This window comes from Lolium rigidum, chromosome 6, assembly GCF_022539505.1.
Source record: "Lolium rigidum isolate FL_2022 chromosome 6, APGP_CSIRO_Lrig_0.1, whole genome shotgun sequence".
NCBI lineage: Eukaryota > Viridiplantae > Streptophyta > Magnoliopsida > Poales > Poaceae > Lolium > Lolium rigidum.
In genome coordinates this window covers 353372695-353393996 of record NC_061513.1, presented here as the reverse complement: position 1 = coordinate 353393996, position 21302 = coordinate 353372695, and the positions used below count along the sequence as shown (strand labels likewise).

At 49.0% G+C, this 21302-nt stretch overlaps 1 long non-coding RNA gene and 3 pseudogenes across 1 annotated transcript; all 4 read right to left on the bottom strand.

The window, feature by feature from the left end:
* Nucleotides 1-240: 240 nt before the first annotated feature.
* On the bottom strand, nt 241-659 carry LOC124664977 (annotated as a pseudogene).
* A 5064-nt stretch (nt 660-5723) lies between these two features.
* Nucleotides 5724-6667, bottom strand: LOC124664976 (annotated as a pseudogene).
* Nucleotides 6668-8232: 1565 nt separating this feature from the next.
* On the bottom strand, nt 8233-9947 carry LOC124665385. The gene is made up of 3 exons (XR_006990553.1): nt 9759-9947; nt 8682-8915; nt 8233-8555 (listed from the first exon to the last, which is right to left on the bottom strand). It is a non-coding gene; the product is annotated as an uncharacterized LOC124665385 (long non-coding RNA).
* Nucleotides 9948-13557: 3610 nt separating this feature from the next.
* LOC124664975 lies at nt 13558-15797 on the bottom strand (annotated as a pseudogene).
* Nucleotides 15798-21302: the final 5505 nt, after the last annotated feature.

Below are 21302 nucleotides of genomic sequence, written 5' to 3'. Positions count from 1 at the left end.
CTACAACCGAATTTATTAAAACTAGACTACACTAATCAGACTCCCAGTCGAAGTCGGAGGAGTTCGGTGTGGTGGACGACACTGGAGTCGAAGTCCACGCGAACTAAGAGTTGACGGTGATGGTCGACGGACCGGCGCCATTCTTCTTCTCCTGCTTCTTCCAATCTTCCTCGCAGCTTTCTCCTCCTTCTCCTTCTTCTTGGCCTCCTTCTTCGCCCTCCTCGCCTCCCGATCGCACTTCTACGCCGCCTTCTGCGCCGCCTTCGCCTCTTCCTTCTCGGCGTAGAAGGCGACCTCCGCGGCCACGTCTTCCGGGAAGCGCCGCGCCCACTCGAGGCGCATGCGCTCATCCCGCTCGGCGACGACGAGGCGCTGTTCGAGCTCGCGCTGGCACTGCCTCGCCTCGCGCGTGACGGCCACCGGCGGCGGCACGAGGGCTTCCGCCTGCTGCCGCGTCCAGACGTCGTCGAAGTTCATCGACCGCCGAGAGCGGCCGAGGCGCCAGGCGACCGCGTCGTACGCGCGTGCCGCCTCGTGCGCCGTCTCGAACGGCCGAGCCCGATCCGCTCCTTGCCGCTCCGGATCTCGGTGTAGAAGATCACGTTCGGACGCACGCGGACACCACGGTAGCCGGAGCTTGAGTGGTGGCGGGGAGGCATCGCGACGGAGGCGGAGCGGCGCGCGAGCGAGGTGGAGCGATGCGCGGAGCGAGGTGGAGCGGTGAAGAAGCGACGCGCGGCTGAATCTTCCTGTCGGTTGGGTGCGCGTGCGCTGGAAGCGGCGCGATAGCTTTGAAGTGTAGGATGGCGCAAAAGCCTGCGCGCGGCATTTTGACGCGACTATTGGAGATGCTCTAATTATCTTGTAAGTTTGTCCTATTGCACGTACTAGTAGTAATGCAGATACATCATTCATGTGAAGAGTATACAGATGAGGAATAAAAACTGGAGGATAGGCAGCGACAGCTGAAAACTAGAGGCTCGTGGGCTGTGGCAATATTACATTGTGAAAGCAGCAGCCACCGGGGAAGGATGAGCCAAAGGACGAGATGGATCAACCACCAGTTTGTAAACTTGCCGATGCTGCTTCGCAATTGTAGCATTGTTCTCACCAGCATTATACCCCACCATAGCGTATTTGCGATGAAGAACAACTTTGTCTACTAACTTGGCCTCGGGGCCGGGATCAGCAGATGGAACGCAAACCGAGCAGAACCAGCCTCTTTCCAAAGGGAAGAGAAGTTCCCCAAGAACAATGCGGCCCTTGGGCGCCACCACCACGTTAACCTCTCTAATGGACAGCTCAGATGCTACTGATTGGCTGACCTGCATAGAGTAGACAACGACAGCACCGTCCCTGGCTCTGGACCGGCCAAGAAAGAGGTGGTCGCCGAGGGGCACAGCCTCGCCGAGGAAGGGAAGATTCATGGCGTGCACCATCTCCCACACGTCCCTGTCCACGTCGTACCCGCAGGTCCCCTTGTATTTCCTCTTCACCTTGCCAGCGTTCTCCTGCTGGACGGAGAGCACGATGTGGGAGCCGACCGTGGCGTAGGAGGCGACGCGAATCTCCGGCGGGTTGCTGTACTCGATCGGGTTGATGCGGCACGGGAAGACGGGCGGCGGCTCGAGATCTTGGGTTAGACGGTTCCACCTAGGGCGGCCGTCCTTGAAGCAAATCCGCTCGAACCAGGGAAGGTAGTCGAGGCCCCTCGGTTCATACTTGACGGAGGGGCGGCGCGAGAGCACGTAGAGCTGGCCGCGGAACGGTATCAGGACGGGATCCATCTTGTTGGTACTGAGGTCGGGGCCGTGAAACTCCTTGGAGGTCGCGACATCGTAGATTATGGTGTGACCCTGCCCTTCCCCGCCCACGCCGACGATCCAGGACCCCTGCGGCGACGATACCGCGGCGAAGGACATGCCGGGTTGGCTGAGGTGCAGGGGGACCATAGGCGTTGTTGCGCCGGCGATGCTGACGCTGGGTGCGGAGTCGGCAGGCTTGGCGTCCTTTTTCTTCCCGGCCTTGTGCTCCACCACCAGGTACATCGGCTTGTCGGGGTCGTTGATTCTCCGGCGATGGCTCGGAGACGTGGAACCAGCATCCTCTGCGTCGCGCTTCAGCTCGCTCGGCATCTCGCGGGAACAGGCGGCTGCGCTGCAAAACCTCTATGCATAGTCGTGGTCTTTCTCCCTTGCTTTTATGCTCACCACCAAGGTGGGCCATGGGCCTGGCCTTGCAATCTCGGAAAAAGAAACCGAGCGGCCTCCCGCGCGCGTCGGAGAAGAAGCGGTCCGGGTCGAAGGCGTCCTCCCGCGCGCCGCTGCGTGTGTACCGAGCCGACCTGCCAAACGGGTGCTCCTCCTACTCAAGGGAAGGAAACGCACGCATCCATCGAATCGGTATCAACGATCGGAGCCAGCTGGCTGGCTTGCACACGTACGCGCGCATGGTTTTTTTTTCTCTCTCGATCAAGACGTACTCCAATAGCTAGCTAGCTGGCGCGCGCGCGTGTGTGGCCTACGCTTGCACTCGATCGACACGATCGAAGCGCCTCCATCGGTTCCGTTCTCTTTCTCTCTATTCGACCGCCGCGCGCGCGACGCCTCGGTTCTCTCTCCTTCTTCTACCTCCCTCCCTCCTCGATTTTTCAAACCTACCTTCCTCTAATTAAGCTGCTGCATGCCCCGCCACCGCCTATAAGTACAAAGCCCATGGCCACCCTAGCCGCGCGTCGGCTATCGCGTGACTTGTGACTTTGGACATTGGCCACGGCCACGGCGACGAAGACTGTGTCCACATCGCTTGGCCGGCTGAGAGGCTCCATGGCGACGGCGACGCAGAGGATGCGTGGGGCGGCGGAGGTGAGGCGAGCACTTTTCGGTCGGTGGCGTGGCAAGACAAGACCAGACCAGAGGACAATGCCACTCCAGATAGCTTGGGCGGCCGAGACACGCCTACGAATACAAGACCAGAAGACGCCGTGTACTTGATTTCCTCTTATTTTTTGTGTTGCCTGAACCCTAGATCACTTATATGCAATCTCATGATGTTTGTTAAGTAATTGTTCTTGTGATTAATGTCTGTGCTATGCATAGTAATCCTCGCTTCATTTTCTAACATGTGAGGTGCACAAGTGTATGCGGTTATGTCACTGACCCACTGCTCTTGCTGGCCACCACTCCGACCTGCTGCTCCCGGCGATGGTTCCGGTGGCGCAACTGCTGCTAGGCTGGCCAGAACCTCCCGCTCCTAGAGCCGTGGTAAGAATAGAGCAAACAGTCTCACTGGATTAGTAGACTCGCGTCCATGTTGAAATACGGGAAATGCTGCATTTCTTGGTGATTCCTAGTGCTTGCGCATGAGCTATTTTCGTAAGTGCGCATAGCTTGCCTGCTTCCATCTTTTTTCTTTTTCTTACAGAAACTGAGCTAACTGATCTAAGAAATCTTGTTGAAAACAAGACAGATCTGCAAACGGAGTGGTGAATTTTCGAAAACATGTTGCTGATTAATATTTGATTTGATTAATTAGCTTATCCATGGTTTATTTTCTTGATCTGAATTTTCCATGGTTCTTCCAATCATTTGTATGTGAGCTAGCAATCAGCTCATTGTCAAACTTGAATTATATCTCTTTATTTAGGTAATGACTCAGGAATTGCACATCCTGGTACTGCTGAAGCTATGCTAGCTAATTACTTGTACTGATGTGTTGTTGATTTATGAACTACCATGGTTTAGTTTGACTTGCATGTATATGCATCGGAAGCGATTTTCCGTTTGTCATATGCAAGATAGGGATTTTCCTATATGTACTTGTTAACTAAATTGTCATATGTAGCACACTGGTTGTTATAAGTGCTTAAGATTGCTGGTATCCAGCATGTTTTGTTTTTGTACGGCCCTCTACTCACCCAAGACCAAACTTTGCTTCTTCCTTGTAACCTCTGGCTGGCTGGCGGCCGACCGACCCTGTCGACACCGTGTTGAACAACTAGCAGACCAGTAGAGAACTTTAGGTGAATAGTTTGGAGTTTTTGGTGCCCATATCCGTGTGACCACCCAGATATGTTTTAGTTTAGGTTTGCTCTAAACAGTGACTCGTGATGTGCAGAATTAGCTAGTCTGAGCTGCTCGAGATGCATGAATACATAGTGCTGTTGCTGCCCATTAGCTCTTCATTGCAGATTTGTAGAACAAATTCCAACTACTACATTTTTATATGAAACTGAATCATGTTTTGGGATCAATTTCCACTGGTGTCTATTTCATTCTAATTGGCAAAGTGTTGCGTTATTTTAAAGCATGAATCGGTTCATAATTGTTTGGCAGTAGTAATTTGTCTTCATATGCCAGTTTGATGCCTCTCTTCTGTAGTGGATCATTCAAATTTCTTCTAATTCTATTTCACAAGCACTCATAATTTCTTCTGTACTCACTTTATGCAGGAAGTGACGAGGCAAGATGTGTTGGAGCTGTACAAAGAACTGGTGGGTTGTCTGTAATTTGGAGCTGTACATTCCTTCATCCGCCCTGAGCTCCATGAGTCCTGCTTAGAATCAGGCTTAATTAGAGTGCTGTTAGCATTATGCTTAATTAGAGCCATGTTAGCATTTGGCTTTAGCAGAGTCCCATCAGTGTTAGGCTTAATTCAGTTCAAAAAAAAAAAAAAAAGTGTTAGGCTTAATTAGCAGCTGCGGCTCAATCATCATTAGGCCTCCATTAGAGTCCTGTTTGGCAGCAGTAGACCTCACTAACTTATCCGTGCAATTAGCATGTACTATGGTCTGATTTGCTACATAAATTCGCCTCTCATTTTCTGTACCATCTTCAAAAGGTATAGGCAACATTTAAGAAAGCTGATGGTTATGTGCTACTATTGCTGGCTGGACAAGCATTTTGTGCGTTGCATTATTTTTCGTCTAGTTGTATGAAACTGAAAATATATCCTACTATGGCTGCTGGCTGGACATAGTAGTATATGGTCGTCTGTGTTTATCTAAATTTCAAATTTATTCAAACAAAATTACACCCTAACTACCTTCACTCTTATCATCAGTTGTCTGTTTCAGGAGTACATGTGGATCACACTTTTGTGCTCCAGACACGAGTGAGCTGCAAAGTTCCATTCACGGTACACCACATCTGCTACAACTAGAGCGATGACAAATGAAATAATTTGATGAATGGAATGAACTAACACAACAAACATGAGGTCCTAACTGCCTTCACTCATAGCGATTCAAAGTATACATACATGTGGATCACACATTTGCGAAAAAAATCCTATACGACCCGACCTTGCACGACCCGGCTGGAGACCACCTCCTGCATCCTACACGTTAGCAAAGCATGTTGCGATTTGCTACCGGGCCGCTGGCTGTTTTGAGATGAGCGGCACCAGATGTGGTCTACCCATCGGGTCGTATGATTTTGGGTCGTATAGGATTTATTTCCACACATTTGTGCTCCGGACATACGCTGAGCTGCAAACTTCCATTTCAGACACGACATATTGATCGAACCCTACTATGGGCACACTGTACGCGACATCTGCTGCAAGCACTAGAGCAATGACAAATGAAATAATTTGATGAATGGTCCAATGGAATGAACTAACACAAAAAACACCGGGTCCTAGTACAGATCATCACTCGACACGACCAGATGAAGGAAAGAAGAGAGAGATAAGGAGGGAGGAGGACGGGACAAGGACGAGCAGCTGAGGCTCAGAAGGACGGGAAGCTTGCGCAGCGTTGGTTGAGGTAGACGGAGCAGCCGTCCCTGGGCACGATGGTGGGCATGTACACGGGGTCGTCGCATCCGTCCGTCGTGTCCCGCTTGAAGTCGGCGACGGAGACGAAGAGCGCGAGGAAGAGCACGAGGTGGTTGAGCGCGTAGCGCTGGCCGACGCACTGGTGCGCGCCGGCGCCGAAGGCCAGGAAGTTGCGCTTGAACGCCACGTCCTCCCTGCGCTCGTCGGAGAAGAAGCGGTCCGGGTCGAAGGCGTCCGGCGCCGGGAAGCCCTGGAAGGAGGACTCGTAGACGGACGGGAACACGATGGCGCCCTTGGGCACCGTGTACCACTCGGTGAGCTGGAACGGCTCGCCGGCGATGTGCGGCACCAGCGTCGCCGGGGCCGGTACCGGACCACCTCGCGCGCCACCGCTCGCGTGTACCTCATCCCCGGATCTTCTCGGCGGTGATGGGCTCGCCCGACTCCGGCGACCGGACGGCGGACACCTCGGCGCGCACGCGGGCGAGCACGTCCGGGTGGGACTCGAGCGCGGAGACCGCCCGGCGAGAGGGAGGAGGTGGACGCGTCTCGCGCGGCGAAGAGGAAGTCGAACAGGAACCCCCGAGCTCCTGTCGTCGGTGTGCGCGGGCGGCGGCCTCCTCGCCGTCGCGGCCTCGTCCTGCATGTCCTTGTGGTCGTCGCGGAAGAGGTTGTGGTCCCCGAAGAGGCGGTTGCTGAACGGGCGGATTTCCAGATGCGAGCGCGCAAGTCCGTACGTGGTGGAGAAGTTGTGCCGGCAAGCCTTTTTCTTCCCGGCCTTGTGCTCCATGACCAGGTAAATCGGCGTGTCGGGGTCGTCGATTCTCCGGCGATGGCTGGCGGAAGTGGAACCATCATCCTCCGCTTGGCGCTTCAGCTCGCTCGGCATCTCGCGGGAACAGGGGACGGAACAGAGGCGAAGGTGCTGCAAAACCTCAATGGACAGCCGTCTTTCCCCGGATTTTATGATCACCACCAAGGTGGGCCGTGGGCCTGGCCCTACGTCTTGCAATCTCGGAAAAAGAAACCAACATCATCCCGAGCGACCGTATTCTCATCCGAACGGAAACAATCCCGGGCGGCGTTGGCGTTGGCGACTCGCGGCGCACGGAGATGAAGAGGAGGACCGGTAGAAGAGGTAGGGACGTGGAGGAGGCCATGCTCCCGAAGAAGAAGAAGCAGAGGATGGCCGAAGCGCAGGAGATCGTTCGCCCGGAGAAGAAGCGAGAGGACGGCCGACGTGGAGAAGTCGGCCTACCTGGTGGTAGGCCATGGGTACGTGAGCCCTGCCTTTTCCGTGTTCAAGATCGAACCCTACACCGACGGCGGCGGAGACACACCGGTGAGAATCCCACGCCGCCTCGATCGCCTCAAATGCAACCACAACATGTCTTCTCTAGAAATCGGAAATGGGATATTTTAATAGAATATCTAACATGTGAATAAACCATATGTGTCAATAACGATCAATCAGACTACGCCAGAAACAGAGAAATGGTTGTCCGAAAAAGAGCAGCCATCCAGATTCTTTGGAAACCTGAAGCTAAACAAACAAACCAGGAATTCAGATTATGAGTACGTTCTAATTTTGAATTTACGAATAAAGTTTCAATCTTTCTACAGAATATCTAACATGTGAATCAGCCATATGGGATTATTGAACACTAAAATTGATACATTTATATCAGTATTGGTAAATCACACTTCCAATACTGTGGACCAAAACAAAATTATACCCAACAATGAATGCCAATAATTAGAGCACTAAAAATACATTTTTTGAACAAAGCACAAAAGGGTAGCAGGAAGCCCCTAACCAAGTATATTCCGACATAAACCCAGAGATGAAACATCCATAAGCAGCAGCAACCAAATGGCTACACTACATACACTGTGCAACATCAATGAAGTACCAACGACCAAATTCAATACACAAAAAACTTGAACGTTTGTTGCAGAAGCAACCTATTAAACATTTGACAGAGCCTAATGAACACCTTTATTTTCACTAACATAGCAAAGTATCAACCATACACAACAGGCACCAACAAAGAAAATTCACCTTTACTCTCAGGCCAATGGTCAGATGTCAAAATTACCAATGCCGTGCAAACAATAAGTAAACACTTAAGTATCACGAAACCATGCCGCTCTGCTAAATTATCCAAGGCAAGTCGCTGCTGCACATGGATTTAATTCACAATAACAATGCCACAGAAAACAGGGAACATCCTTGAGAAGTTGAGGATTACCCAAGGCTTGTTCAATCCTCTAACCAAGACACCCAAAAACACACACAGCGCTGCCGATGAGATCGATCTGTCGATCACACCTGAAATGAACCTTGTGGGGTTTTATACATGCAAGCTTTTATTTACTACCGACATGCTCAATTCAACACGAGAGAAAGAAATTGTAGCAAGGCTTCATGGAGGAGAGAGCTCACTGGGAGAAGCTAGCTTGTTGGGGTGGCGTCCTGCTACGACACGGAATGGTGGCCGGCAACAGGAGATTGCCGGCGGTGGCTCCCCATGGAGCCCGGCAGCAGCACCTCGCAAAGGCAGCCACCGACCAGCTCTCCTCCGCGCCTCCATGCCGCCAGCCTTGCGCCACAGCGAGCTTCTGACGGCCCCACTCCTCCCCCCATAACACGGCCATCGTCCGCGTCGCTCGTCCCGACTATCCACCAGGAATATGACTGCAGCCCCTGCCCTTGGCCCGCTCGGACAGCCACAGCAAGGAGCGCGAGCATGGCAGACGAGCAGCAGGCAACATCTCTGCAAAATCATTTTATGTCAGTTCACAGTTGTCCAGTAACAAAAAGAACAGCCAACCAGAAGAACGGTTGCATGAGGAATTTTTTTGAAAGAAATAAATGCTTATAAGTCAATGAGGTGGCGCACCATTAGGCATGTCAAGCTCGCTGCGAACAGAATGGTGGCCGACAGCTGCATCTCATGGAGGTGTCAGGAAGGTTGCCGGTGGCGGCTTCCCATGGAGACCAACAGCAGCATCTCGCGAAAGGCAGCCAGCTGCTCGTCCTCGATGCCTTCCTGCCGCCAGTCTTGCGCCACAGCGAGCTTCTGATGGATCTGCTCCTCCTCCCAGCCATGGCCATCGCGGAACTTCGTCGTTGCCTGCATTGCCCATCCCCATATCAGATGCAGGTTATCACGCGATCGAGAATGTAATACACTGTATATCTGACAACAAAAGAAGCACCTCAGAATCACAATGGAATCCATTAAATTAACCTGTCCACTCCTCTACCTGGACCAAATCAGACCCTAAAACCAGTGTTTTAATCAATCCATGTGACCCGATGTCCCACATAGAATGCACAGTTTAATGGATTACAATCGTATTATGCTCTGATAGTGGGCCAGTGATGGTTAAAAAGATCGATGAAAGATAATCAAATATGATCGGTTTTGCCGTTTGGACCTTTTTGTTGCTGTTGAAGAAACACCACATGGAAAGATAAACTGGGGCAACGCCTAGTACATTTTCCGTGTTTGGATATCTTCAGAAATGTTCATGTGCAAGACAAAAAAAAATACTTGCTACTTTCCAATTACATCAAGAAGAGCAGAGTGCCATGAAACATGAGTAGTTGGGGAATGAAGAAAACCATCTTGATTCGCCAAAAAAAAAGAATGCCAACTCGCTAACCAAAATTTCATCAGCACAAGTTAGCCGTTTCAAAAAAAAAATGCAAGTTGACATAATGATTAGCTTCTGGAATAGAGAGACAAGCAAAAGAGACATGTAGAAGAGAAATCACCAACAGGGTCACTCACTTAACTTTAAGCAACGGGATTTCTGGAGCTAAATACTCGTAGTACTATTGCAGTCTGCAGCACATCATTGAAATCTGAATCGCAGCAGAAGAGCAAAAAGAAGACACGGGGTTGTGTGTCTCGCTCTCGCATGCTCATCCTCCTAATCTCGTGACAATATTAATTATTCAACGGATTCACCTTTCTAATTACGCGGCTGTTGGTAAGCTGCTGATGGAGGCCTCTAATCGTTGTCGGCCAAAGCGCAGCCGAACAGAGTTCTGCATCCAAGGGGTGGAGAAAATCAAGCTTTGAACAGAGTGTCGTTGTCGGCAGGACGGACCTTGCGGGTGCCGAGCAGCTCGATCTCCGGCAAGTCGCGGACGAGCCGGGCAGTCTGGCGAGCGGATGTGCCCTGGCCGCACCGCACGGCCGCGTCCCTGCCGTCGGCGCCCCCCGCGAAGAGGCGGGCCACGGGGGCGGCGAGGTCGGGAGCGGCGCATGGGCTGAAACCGCATCGGCTGCGGTGGGGGGTACCCGCCGGCCACGGGGCCGACGGATGCAGCTCCGCCCCTCCCTTGCCCTTGCTCTCGAGGTGGCTCGGCCGGCCACAGCAGGTGGCGCGAGCACGGCGGGCGGGCGGGCGGCGTGGATGCTCCTGCGAGATCGTCGCCTGTGGGGTGCTCTCCGCTCGCCAGGAGGACGGGAAACGGAGCCGGCGGCGGCCGGCGGGGAGGAGCCGCTCTGGTGTTCATTGTGTTGGGTAATTCATTGTCGTCTACACTACTCAATCAGATCTTTACGGGATTTTGCTTTTCTTTTGACAATACTGTACTCACTCACAGCTCACTGGATTAATTACATTACAGGGTGCTAACCCCAAAACTCGCCCACGGTTAATTATCCATGCCACGGAAATTGTGCCGCCGTCCAACTAACCCTCCTTGTTTACCCAACCCGCTTCCATGTCTTCCACCGGCCCAAATCCCAAATTTTCCCTCTAAACTCAATTTTCCATGGCTGACTTCCCAAATTTGGTTTTGGCGCCAGAATTAGTACCAATCGGGGCTGTATTTAGTTACCTTACACGAGGCGCGTGCATTTCTAATCTCACAATAATATGGCTTGCATTGCATGTAGCTTCTCACGTGTGTGTGTATAGATACATCATGATATACCATTAGATCTAAAGTCTACACCTAAACCTAAATCTAAACTCTAGATCTAAAGTATATACCAAAACTCTAAGCATATGGAGTTCCCCTCTTCAACCCACCCTCAACATGTAGAAACGGGTCGATGACATACAGAAAAAATGTTCAAGTCTCACAATACTAAGATTATTCCTCGAATCGAAATAATATGCTGTAGAGGCATGCTCTGCTAAGAACTTGTGGCATCGAAGACATGAAGACCACCGGAATAACATAGGGGACCAGTTGGGACTAGTTAGACACCAAGAGCATCTAACCCATGATCGGAAGGTATATGATAGACAAGATTACCTAGTGACACCAGAGTCTTGCGGGAACAGCGGGGTACTTGATCTAGGGCATGGGGAAGACATGGCACATGTGGCTTTTTGTCCCACCTTATGCCATGTTGTCCATTGTAGAATCTCGGACGCTCGGCAAAGATCTTTTTATTCATATATTGAACCTTGTACCTAACCGAAGACCTAGACTCTACATCTTACCCTAGACTTGAACTATTCACATAACATAAGATCCGAAGTCTAGACCTAGAACCAAATCTAAATTATAGACCTAAACCCCTACACATACAACCCCTAGAACTTAAATCTATAAGAGAAATCTAAGTGTAAGTGTTTTCCTCTTCAAATCACACCTCTAAACCTAAATTATGACCCCCATTCAAGAGGGGGTGGTTTCCGACCCTTGCTCTCTCGATTTTAGGCGAAACTCTATTATGTGGGCCCCACGATGTCTACCTAATACTTTCCTTGTGTTGATTACATGTGACTCTTCTCCTTTGTTTGTGTTAGTGTAGGTCCTAGGAACATGAAAACCCCCAAACCGGACAAAGTGCTTACAAGAGTTGGGTTGTTCACCCCAAAAAGAGACCAAGTGCCTATAAGCCGGAAATCTTCCCTCAATGCGAGTAGTCATGTTTGTGAATGAGGTGCTTTAGAGTTGTATATTACTTTTTTCTCTTCACTCCACACTTAGTACCCCATGCGAGATGGGGTGTTTTTCGACCTTTCCTCTCCTAATTTAAAGCAAAAACCTATTCCTTTGGCTTCACAATGTCTACCCCGTTGCTTTTCTTTCCAAGGTGGTGATTCCTTGTGACTCATCTCTTTGTATGCTCTAGTGTATGAAAAACTCAAAAGAGGCCAAGTACTTACAATAATTGGGTCAGTGCGAGTGGTAGTTTTGCACTATGAAGTTTGAAATCTTCCTTTGAGGTAATCATATTTGCGAAGGAGGTTCCACTTTGAAGTTGTATATTGGGTTTTATCTTCACATCACATTTGTATACACATATTAGGAACTCCATGCAAGAGGCGGCGGGTTTCGACCCTTCATCTCCCGGTTTTAGGCGAAACTCTACTATTTCGTGGATCCCACAAACGTCTACCCTAGTTTTCCTCCAAAGTTGTGACTCCATGTAATTGTTATCTTCGTTTGCGTTAGTATAGGTCTTAGGAACAGGAAAAACCCAAAAAGGGTTGAAGTACTTACTAGAGTTGTGTCGGTGGCCTCGAAGTGGTAGTTTTCCACTATACATCTCAAACCTTCATCCGTGGTAGTCATAGTTTTTTAAGGATGCATGTGGAACTTAAGAGTTTTATACACATTTCCATCTTCTTATACAATTATAAACCCGTCCCCCCCCCCCCGCCGTGGCTATATATGTAATCCTTCTATCTTTCTAAGTTTTACGTGCTTATTTTATTGGGCTTAGAGCTTGTAGATGAATATTCAACGCTTGGAAGTCTGCCTCGAGAGAGTTAGAAGAGGAAATTGACAGCAAAGGGATTCTTTGGTGTCTTCTCAGGACAAATTGATGATAGATTCACGAATTCTTCGAGCGAAGGAAAATATTTGACAGCTTCAAAGGCCTAACTTGGTTTATAACTTTAGTGCCGTATTTATCTCCGGAAGAAGATTTTTACTTGCCGCGTATTTACGTATCTATGTTTTTCCTGGTTCCCTCTCCTATTTTTGAAGAAAGAATTTTCCGGACATGATCTTATGTTTCTTTCTTGTATTTTCTTATCTATATGTTTTTCCTGCTTCTGTTTATAGTATGATCTGCCGCGATTCTCTCTCGTATCTATTATCCACACCTTCACTATGTGTTATTTATATTTTTAATAAAACAAAGCATGAACTATGTGTCCCCGGTTGGTTCTGTCACAGCTTGATCTAATGTTTACCTTCATTGTCTGCGATGTGTCATTGTCTAATGTTTTGTTTCTTCCAGTTGATTTGATAGTATCTATCGGAGGAGTTGCCTTGAGCCGTTTTCAATAGTGACCTGGTATCAAACTATATCCATGCGTTATATTATGACTGGTTAGATTTTGAGGAAGCAAAGAACACAAACGCAACTGTGCACATCATCCGCATAAGTGCGGCCTCAAATGCATCTTATTAATCTTGGACTTGAGTTAAATTGTTCAACAAGTGGAACAAACCTCTGTTATAGTGACTTGCAGAATCCGTGTGTATGGAAACCACGTACGTAGTAGTATATGGTCGTCTGTGTTTAACTAAAATCTCAAATTTATTCAAATAAAATAGACCCTAACTGCCTTCACTCATAGCGATTCAAAGTATACATGTGGATCACACTTTTGTGCTCCAGACACACGTGAGCTGCAAACTTCCATTTCAGACATGACATATTGATGGAACCCTACTATGAGCACACGGTACGCGACATCTACTACCACTAGAGCAATGACAAATGAAATAATTTGATGAATGGTCCAATGGAATGAACTAACACAAGAAACACCGGGTCCTAGCTACTACAGATCATCGGTCGACACGACCGGATGAAGGAAAGAAGCAGAGAGAGACAAGGAGGGAGGACGGAATAATGGGAGGACAAGGACGAGCAGCTCGGACGACTCGGAAGGAGGGAAGCTTGCGCAGCGTTGGTTGAGGTAGACGGAGCAGCCGTCCCTGGGCACGATGGTGGGCATGTACACGGGGTCGTCGCAGCCGTCCGTGGTGTCCCGCTTGAAGTCAGCGACGGAGACGAAGAGCGCGAGGAAGAGCACGAGGTGGTTGAGCGCGTAGCGCTGGCCGACGCACTGGTGCGCGCCGGCGCCGAATGCGAGGAAGTTGCGCTTGAAGGCCACGTCCTCCCTGCGCGCGTCGGAGAAGAAGCGGTCCGGGTCGAAGGCGTCGGGCGCCGGGAAGCCCTGGAAGGAGGACTCGTAGACGGACGGGAAGACGATGGCGCCCTTGGGCACCGTGTACCACTCGGTGAGCTGGAACGGCTCGCCCGCGATGTGCGGCACCGGCGTCGCCGGCGGGCGGTACCGGACCACCTCGCGCGCCACCGCCTGCGTGTACCTCATCCCCTGGATCTTCTCGGCGGTGATGGGCTCGCCGGACTCGGGCGACCAGACGGCCGCCACCTCGGCGCGCACGCGCGCGAGCACGTCCGGGTGGGACTCTAGCGCGGAGACCGCCCAGCAGAGCGAGGAGGTGGACGCGTCCTGCGCGGCGAAGAGGAAGTCGAACAGGAATCCCCCGAGCTCCTGTCGTCGGTGTGCGCGGGCGGCGGCCTCCTCGCCGTCGCGGCCTCGTCCTGCATGTCCTTGTGGTCGTCGCGGAAGAGGTTGTGGTCCCCGAAGAGGCGGTTGCTGAACGGGCGGATTTCCAGATGCGAGCGCGCAAGTCCGTACGTGGTGGAGAAGTTGTGCCGGCAAGCCTTCTCTTCTCGTGTTCAGCGTGTCCAGCTAGTAGCAAATTAATTAAGGCTGGAGATGGATCGATCGATCACGTGAATTCCGCATCCTCCCTCTTACTCTTAATTTATTTCTCTTCTCTTTTTCGTCCTCCCGTACGTTAATTACCCGGCCGCGTGGATTCGCTCGGTCGCCTCTTTTCTGCTTGATCCATTAGCTACGCTTCTTCCTTCTGATCGGGAAATTAAACAACAAGCCACTCTTGCTTCTTCCATCTTCTTGGTGCACGTATGATTTATGTATTGATCACAGAAGGGCCTCAAACTTATCTCATCACATACTACTCTGCTTCTTGCTACGTCATCCACGCATAACACAAAACTGAAAGATGGATCCGATCAGATCCACACGTCCACCTGCATGTCAAATCATCCTCATCTCATCTCATCCAACCGTGCTCCACCGGGCCGGCTTCGCTCGCTCCCGCGCGCGTCACAATAAATCATGGTTACACCACCACCACGATCACTCCGCTGCTCTGCTACACCGCCGCCGACACGTACATGACTTTGGAACATAAAAATCTTTCAATGCCTTTCTAAACTAAAAATAAAAAATTTAGCGCCAGCTCAAACAGAATTACTTTATTTATTATTATGCTTTTATGCGGCAACGCCTAAGCCACATCGACGCAAGCTCACAGTGATAGCCCAAATTAATTTTTTTGCTACCCAGATGTGATAATGTGAAACCGATCCGTCAACATATTTATCATCGATACCGGTCACATCATTAACAACACGGACTGATTCAAATTTTAATGTCTATGATTTACCAAGATGATTTACGATGTGTCCCAAGGCAACCGGTACGCTCCAACTCCGGTGGGCCTTAGGGCCTTGAAGATGAGTTGCGTGTGTGATGGTGGAGGTGGATTCGTAGCTGCCTCGAGTCGATCGAGCCAGCTAGAATCGAAGCAATGCGCACGGGCTTTTCTTAATTTCTCCCTCGCGCGCGCATTCCACACAATAATTAAATCCGATGCCTCGATCGCCACGTACGTTCGATTACAACGACACGAAATTCATCTCCGCGAAAGAGCACCGCCAGGTTCGTTAATAAAGCTCCATCGATCGATTAATAAAGCTCCTCTTTATTCCCTCCATCGCTTGCAACCAAACTTGTTCGTACGTGCGCGTAAAATGCTACTAATAGATTTTTCACGTGCCCAACCCCTATTTGCGGACATTACCTTGCATCACATAATTTTTCAAAACATTTTGCACTACACGGCTAGGTATGCGGTTTTATTTACCTGCCGTGGACGGGCTAAAGAGTGACCACCCCATCGATACAATTCAACCTCCTCCTGCTTCTAAATCCTCTCTTCAAAACTAAAGAGTCGCACCATTTGTCTAATTTGGCATATATACCTACACCTTAAAACACATCTATATTACATGCGAATATAGACAAATCAGCGACACTTATTTCTAAAACACAGGGACTACATATAAAAACTCTTCAAAATTAATAATCACCAAATAAAACCGCACAACTCCTATCCTAATGCGTAGCTCCACCACTGTTAAGAATAACCTGGGCCAAAACGTGTAAAGCAACCACTTAACGCTGTTACAAACTGCTCCCCTCAAGCATTACATTACACAAATGATGTTACTACAATTCGATGCCAGAATAAGCCGCCGCCACAGCCGGCTACTTGACGGTGTCGTCGAGAGTTGATGAAAGTGCGACACAGTGAAGGCAATTGGTGCACCAATGTAGAGTCGACCGCTGGCGGCTCTGGAAGAAAGCCCTAGGAATACAAGTATAGAATAAACAAAACAAGAAGAAATATGTGCCGCTGGAACTGCAAAATGGCAATATGTACTCAAACAATCACTACAAGCCTGCTACTCCATTGTAAAAACCCACCAAACGGCTATAGAAGACTAAAAACAGTGGTGGCACTGGAACCGCAAAAACAGCGATACAAGGATCCACATCTGGACCGGGAACCAGGGCCCGTCCATTCCATCTTGAACAAGACAGGGCAACTCAGAACATAAGATGGAACACAAGATTGATTGTCACTCTTCATGCAGACACACTTGAACCAAACAGAGTGGTGCGGTTGTAACCTCCTAGGTAAGGGACGGCCTCAGAGAAGAGTGACTGACAGTAGGGGCGCTACTCTTCACAGAGACTTTGTAGTCAATCCACTGCCACCGGATCGCCTACACAATGCGCTTCTGGATGTAGCCGATGACGCTCAACACCGTACCTCCTCCTCTCCCTCAACTTGCCTCCCAGAGCCCTGCTTCATACCCTTCAGCTCCTCCTCCGATATAATTTGAACCTGAATAATATACAAGAATTCAGCAATGTCTACGCATAACAAGCGGCAAACAATCAAACAAAATAAATCGAGGGCATACTACTACAAGGCTAATTTTATTCAAGACCACATGATGAAATACAGTGCTGCATACATGTGATCAATCCGACATTCAGTTTGAGAAAGGACAAATTGTTCTTCCCCACAAGGAAAGGACAAATTCTCATTTATCAAAGATTTCCATTCTGGAGCATGTATATACAACTACAAGGATCTATATCTGAAACGGAAAACAGGGGCGATAGATTCGAGTACAAGACAGGGCTTCCCCAGAACATGGCAAAAAATACAAGGTTGCTTGCCACTCTACACTCATTCAGCAAACACAACTGAACAAAACATGCACAGCAACATATACTGAACCAAACAGAGAATGGTGCGGTGGCAACCTGTTAGGTGTGGGCTTCAGAGAAGTGCGACTGCCAGGAGCAGTGCTACTCTCGACGGAGACCTTGCAGTCAATCCACCGGAGCGCCACCACGCTGCGCTTCTTGATGTCCCCAATGACATTCAGTAACACGCCTACTCCTCCCAGCTCACCACCAAGACAACCTCCTGGAACCCCTGCTTGTCGCCCTTCAACACGTCGGCCTCCTCCAATATGATACGAACCTGAAAAATATGCAAAATTTCAGCTATGCCTATGCATAACAAGAAACAAAAAAAGTAAAAAAATCGAGCTCATACTAGTGCCTATAAATCTACTGAGTATGCACGCAACCAGTTTCCATTGCCACATCCATACAAATATGTGCAGCAGCATAAATCACTAAATAAAGTATATAGCATTACACAAAATTTATTGCCCATACAATTAGCAGTACTAGGTATCTTCACTTACAGGATTTATTACAGCAAAACCAACACATTCATATGTATGATAGTCGGGCATGGTTCAAAAAAAAGGAATAGAAGTAGTTGGACGCTGGTAGTTAAATTAATTAACAGTAATGCATATGCACACAAACAATTTAGAAATCTGGAAAAGAGTGCTATAAGCCACTGATTATTGACATCATGTACTATAATAGTTTCTAAATAAACAGATACAATTGATAATTACTAAAGATAATTATTCCAGTTTGATATGCATCATGGATCAACTATAAACACTATTGACTCCAGGAGCATTGATCAAGGCAGAAATTAGGCATATAAACATTGATCAATATACTATTGATTGACTTCATCAAAGGAGATACTGTTAGAATCTTCTAACCACAAGAATAATTCAAAGCAAATCCCGAGAATAGGGCTTGAAGATTGCCGAATCAAAGTTTCAAAGGTTTGAAATGATCTTGCACAGTCAGAAAGCTTTGTCCCTAAATTTGCACTTTTGATTGAGTTAAAACAGCATATTTCAGGTTTAAGCAACTTAATAGTGATACATTAAAAAGTCCAAACGAAATCCGTGTTAACCAAATAGAGGATCACCTAAACCCAATGAAGAAATGAAGAACAAATGCTCATGTAACGCATATACTTCCATGAATCTCAAACATGCATCTTTCTAATTAAGAGAGGCTTGATGGACTAATGGTGACAAACAAAGCAAGACTAAACAGCGCCAACATCGGGCAGCAGCATCAAGCATGCCAAAGGGAAAAAAAAATCGACCTATCAATGCAGGAGCTCCTCGTGCTAGCCCTGCTGAAAGCAACCAGCCCCGCGCCTGTCCAGTTGGGGCAGAAAAGGAGCCCCCTTTCTCCCTTCAACCTTTCCTGTCGGCGTCACTCCCCCACCTGCTGCTATGCCAAGAAACAATTTTTGAGTCAAACTGAATTAGGGGAAGAAGAGGTTTAGGTTTCTGTTTTGGTATACCTGGACGGTGAAGTCCCGGAGCAGGGCGCGGCGAGGGCAGCTCGGCTGGTCCTCATCGGTCCGTGACGAAGGGCAGCACGGCGGCCTCATCCCGGCCTCAAGCGCCGCTGGAGGGCCTCACCCGCACGGATGCGACGAGGAAGGGCGCGGCCAGGGGCTCGTCGACCGGTCAAAGCGAGGAATCGGCCGGGAAAAAGGGCCAGGAGGGGCGGCATCGCGTCCTGGTGCCGGCTTCCACCTCGCCGTATTGCAGCGCCCTGCCGAGCGATGCGGGCAGCGAGTTCGACGGAGCGCCGCGCACCGTCTGACCGGTGCACGCGCGCGCCGGCGAACGGGCTGCCGCGACGACATGGCTGCTGGGCGGCGCCTCTCCCGTCGGCATGTCCTGGGCGTGGGTGGTCAATCTGGTGGGTGGGCTCGGGAGCGGCTGGAACATTGTCGGAGGTAGGAGAGGGAGATGCCCCGGGGCGGCGCCGGAGGATGGCCGGGGCGGCGCTGGAGAATGGCCGGAGCTGCTGGCCTTCGATCTGGCTGTTAGGATTTGGGATCGCGACTGCTACTTAACTTAGGGTTCGTTCGGGTGGTTTTGTTCTGCCCAGGATCAACAGCCACCGTCGATTTCCATCCGACGGCTACAAGCGAGACACAGCGGAAATGTTGGCCCAAAGATTTCCATGGTTCGCAGCCCAGGCCTGCGAATTTCATTTTATCAGTACTTATATTGTTATTACATTAGCTGTTCCCGCTCGCTCCTTTAAAATTTTGGGTTGCCACTTTTTTGCATGTGCATGTGCATGTGCATATAAGCCAGGCAAGCAAGGTGGCGGGTTTTCAAGGCGGCATAAGTGTTTTTCACGCCGCCATGCCCACCTTACCCCCCTAACCATTGGGCTTACGTGACTCCACCATCAAGAACGGTGGCCTCGTGGGCACCACGCTCCAACAATCGAGCAAGACCCTAAAAAAAGTATCGAGATATCGCCATGTGTAAACACTTGTCATATGTGTGAGTACAAGGTGAAGAGATCCACGCCGACAACCGGTTTGTAATCCCAAGGAACAAGACGATGCCCTTTACTAGGGCTCGAAGGAGGTTAATTGGAAGGGAGTCACGAGGGTCCAATTTGTCAGACCCGACCACGATGTCCGACAAGTGAGGATGAAGAATATCTAAAAAGGTAGAAGTTTCAGAAACCCTAAGGGAGCTTTCCATGGCTCTAGGATCGCATCGACCAAAACTCGTATGCACTAGTCACGTCTCACCAACAAAGACATTGATGGAGAAATCAACTGACACTTGGGGATTCAAGTACACTACCAAGACGACAAGACGACACATGAAATGATTGTTTCTTGCATGAAATGAAAACGAGGGGACCCACAAAAAAATGCCATATAACCCAGAAAAATAGATGGCAAAACATAAAAATGACCTCTCTGTGATCATGTGTCTCTTAACACCGATCACGAGATATATTATTTTAGTATGGATAGGTTATAGGTTTTAGTGTCTAAGCCTACGTCTTAGGGTCTGAGGTTTAGGGTATAGGTCGGGATTAAATTCTATATCTAGTGTTCTAGGGTATACATATATGGTTAGCGTCTAGATCTAACCCTACCCCCAAAACCTTAACTTAAACACTAGACCTAAACGAGATCTAAAGTCAGGACCTAAACCCTAGGTATAGAGCTTTTATCATTACACCACTGTTATGAATCCATATTGGGACCCAACACAAGAGGGGCTCTAAGACTCTATCGACCTTCGTAGCACGATTCTAGGAAAAACCCTCATACTGGGCCTAGTGGCGTCTGCCCCTAGCTTTCTATCGAAAGTGGCGATTTCATGTGAATTCTATCTCTTTATGTGTTGGAATAGTTCATAGCAGCATGAACAATCCCAAAAGAGGCCAAGTTATAACAACACTTGGATCAGTGGCATCAAAATGGGAGTTTTGAACCTCGAATGGAGAAAATGCCTTTCCTCCAACGGGCTTGGCGCCTGAATCGCCATGCCCACCTGAGAAAGTGAACCAGATCCTAAGGACATGTATCGCTTGCCTTGTACATTGAATTCCTATCAGCAATCTTATGTTTTTCCATGCTTGCAGTAATCCATGGGATACTTGGCCGCCTGAATCGCCATGCACACCTGAGAAAGTGAACCAACTATTTGTAATTTACTCAAATTTGAAGAATTTTTAAAAACATGGATAAATTTTAAATTTTATTTGAAAATTCACGAATAGTATTTGTACTGATATTTTTGGTATTTTAGGTAACCGGTAATACCATGATCACCGGTATTTTCTCGAGAACGGGAAATAAAACCTTACACATGTTTAATATTATGAAAATACTATTTTTTTATATTATTACCACGCTCTAGTTAATAATTAAAAGTCGACTTTCATGGAATGAATGTTTGCGAATTGAAACCTGTGTCAACGGTTTAGTTCAACTGATTCACCCGCGCCTTACAGATGGTAGGTTCTGCTATGAATATTAGATGCAAATTTTGCATGTGAACCCCGATGCTCCCCTCTGTGGCGACCGGGTGATGCCGACTTGTCTAACGAGGAAGTCGGCAAAACTGATTCCCTTGGCAGCTTCGCATGTATATATAGGATGG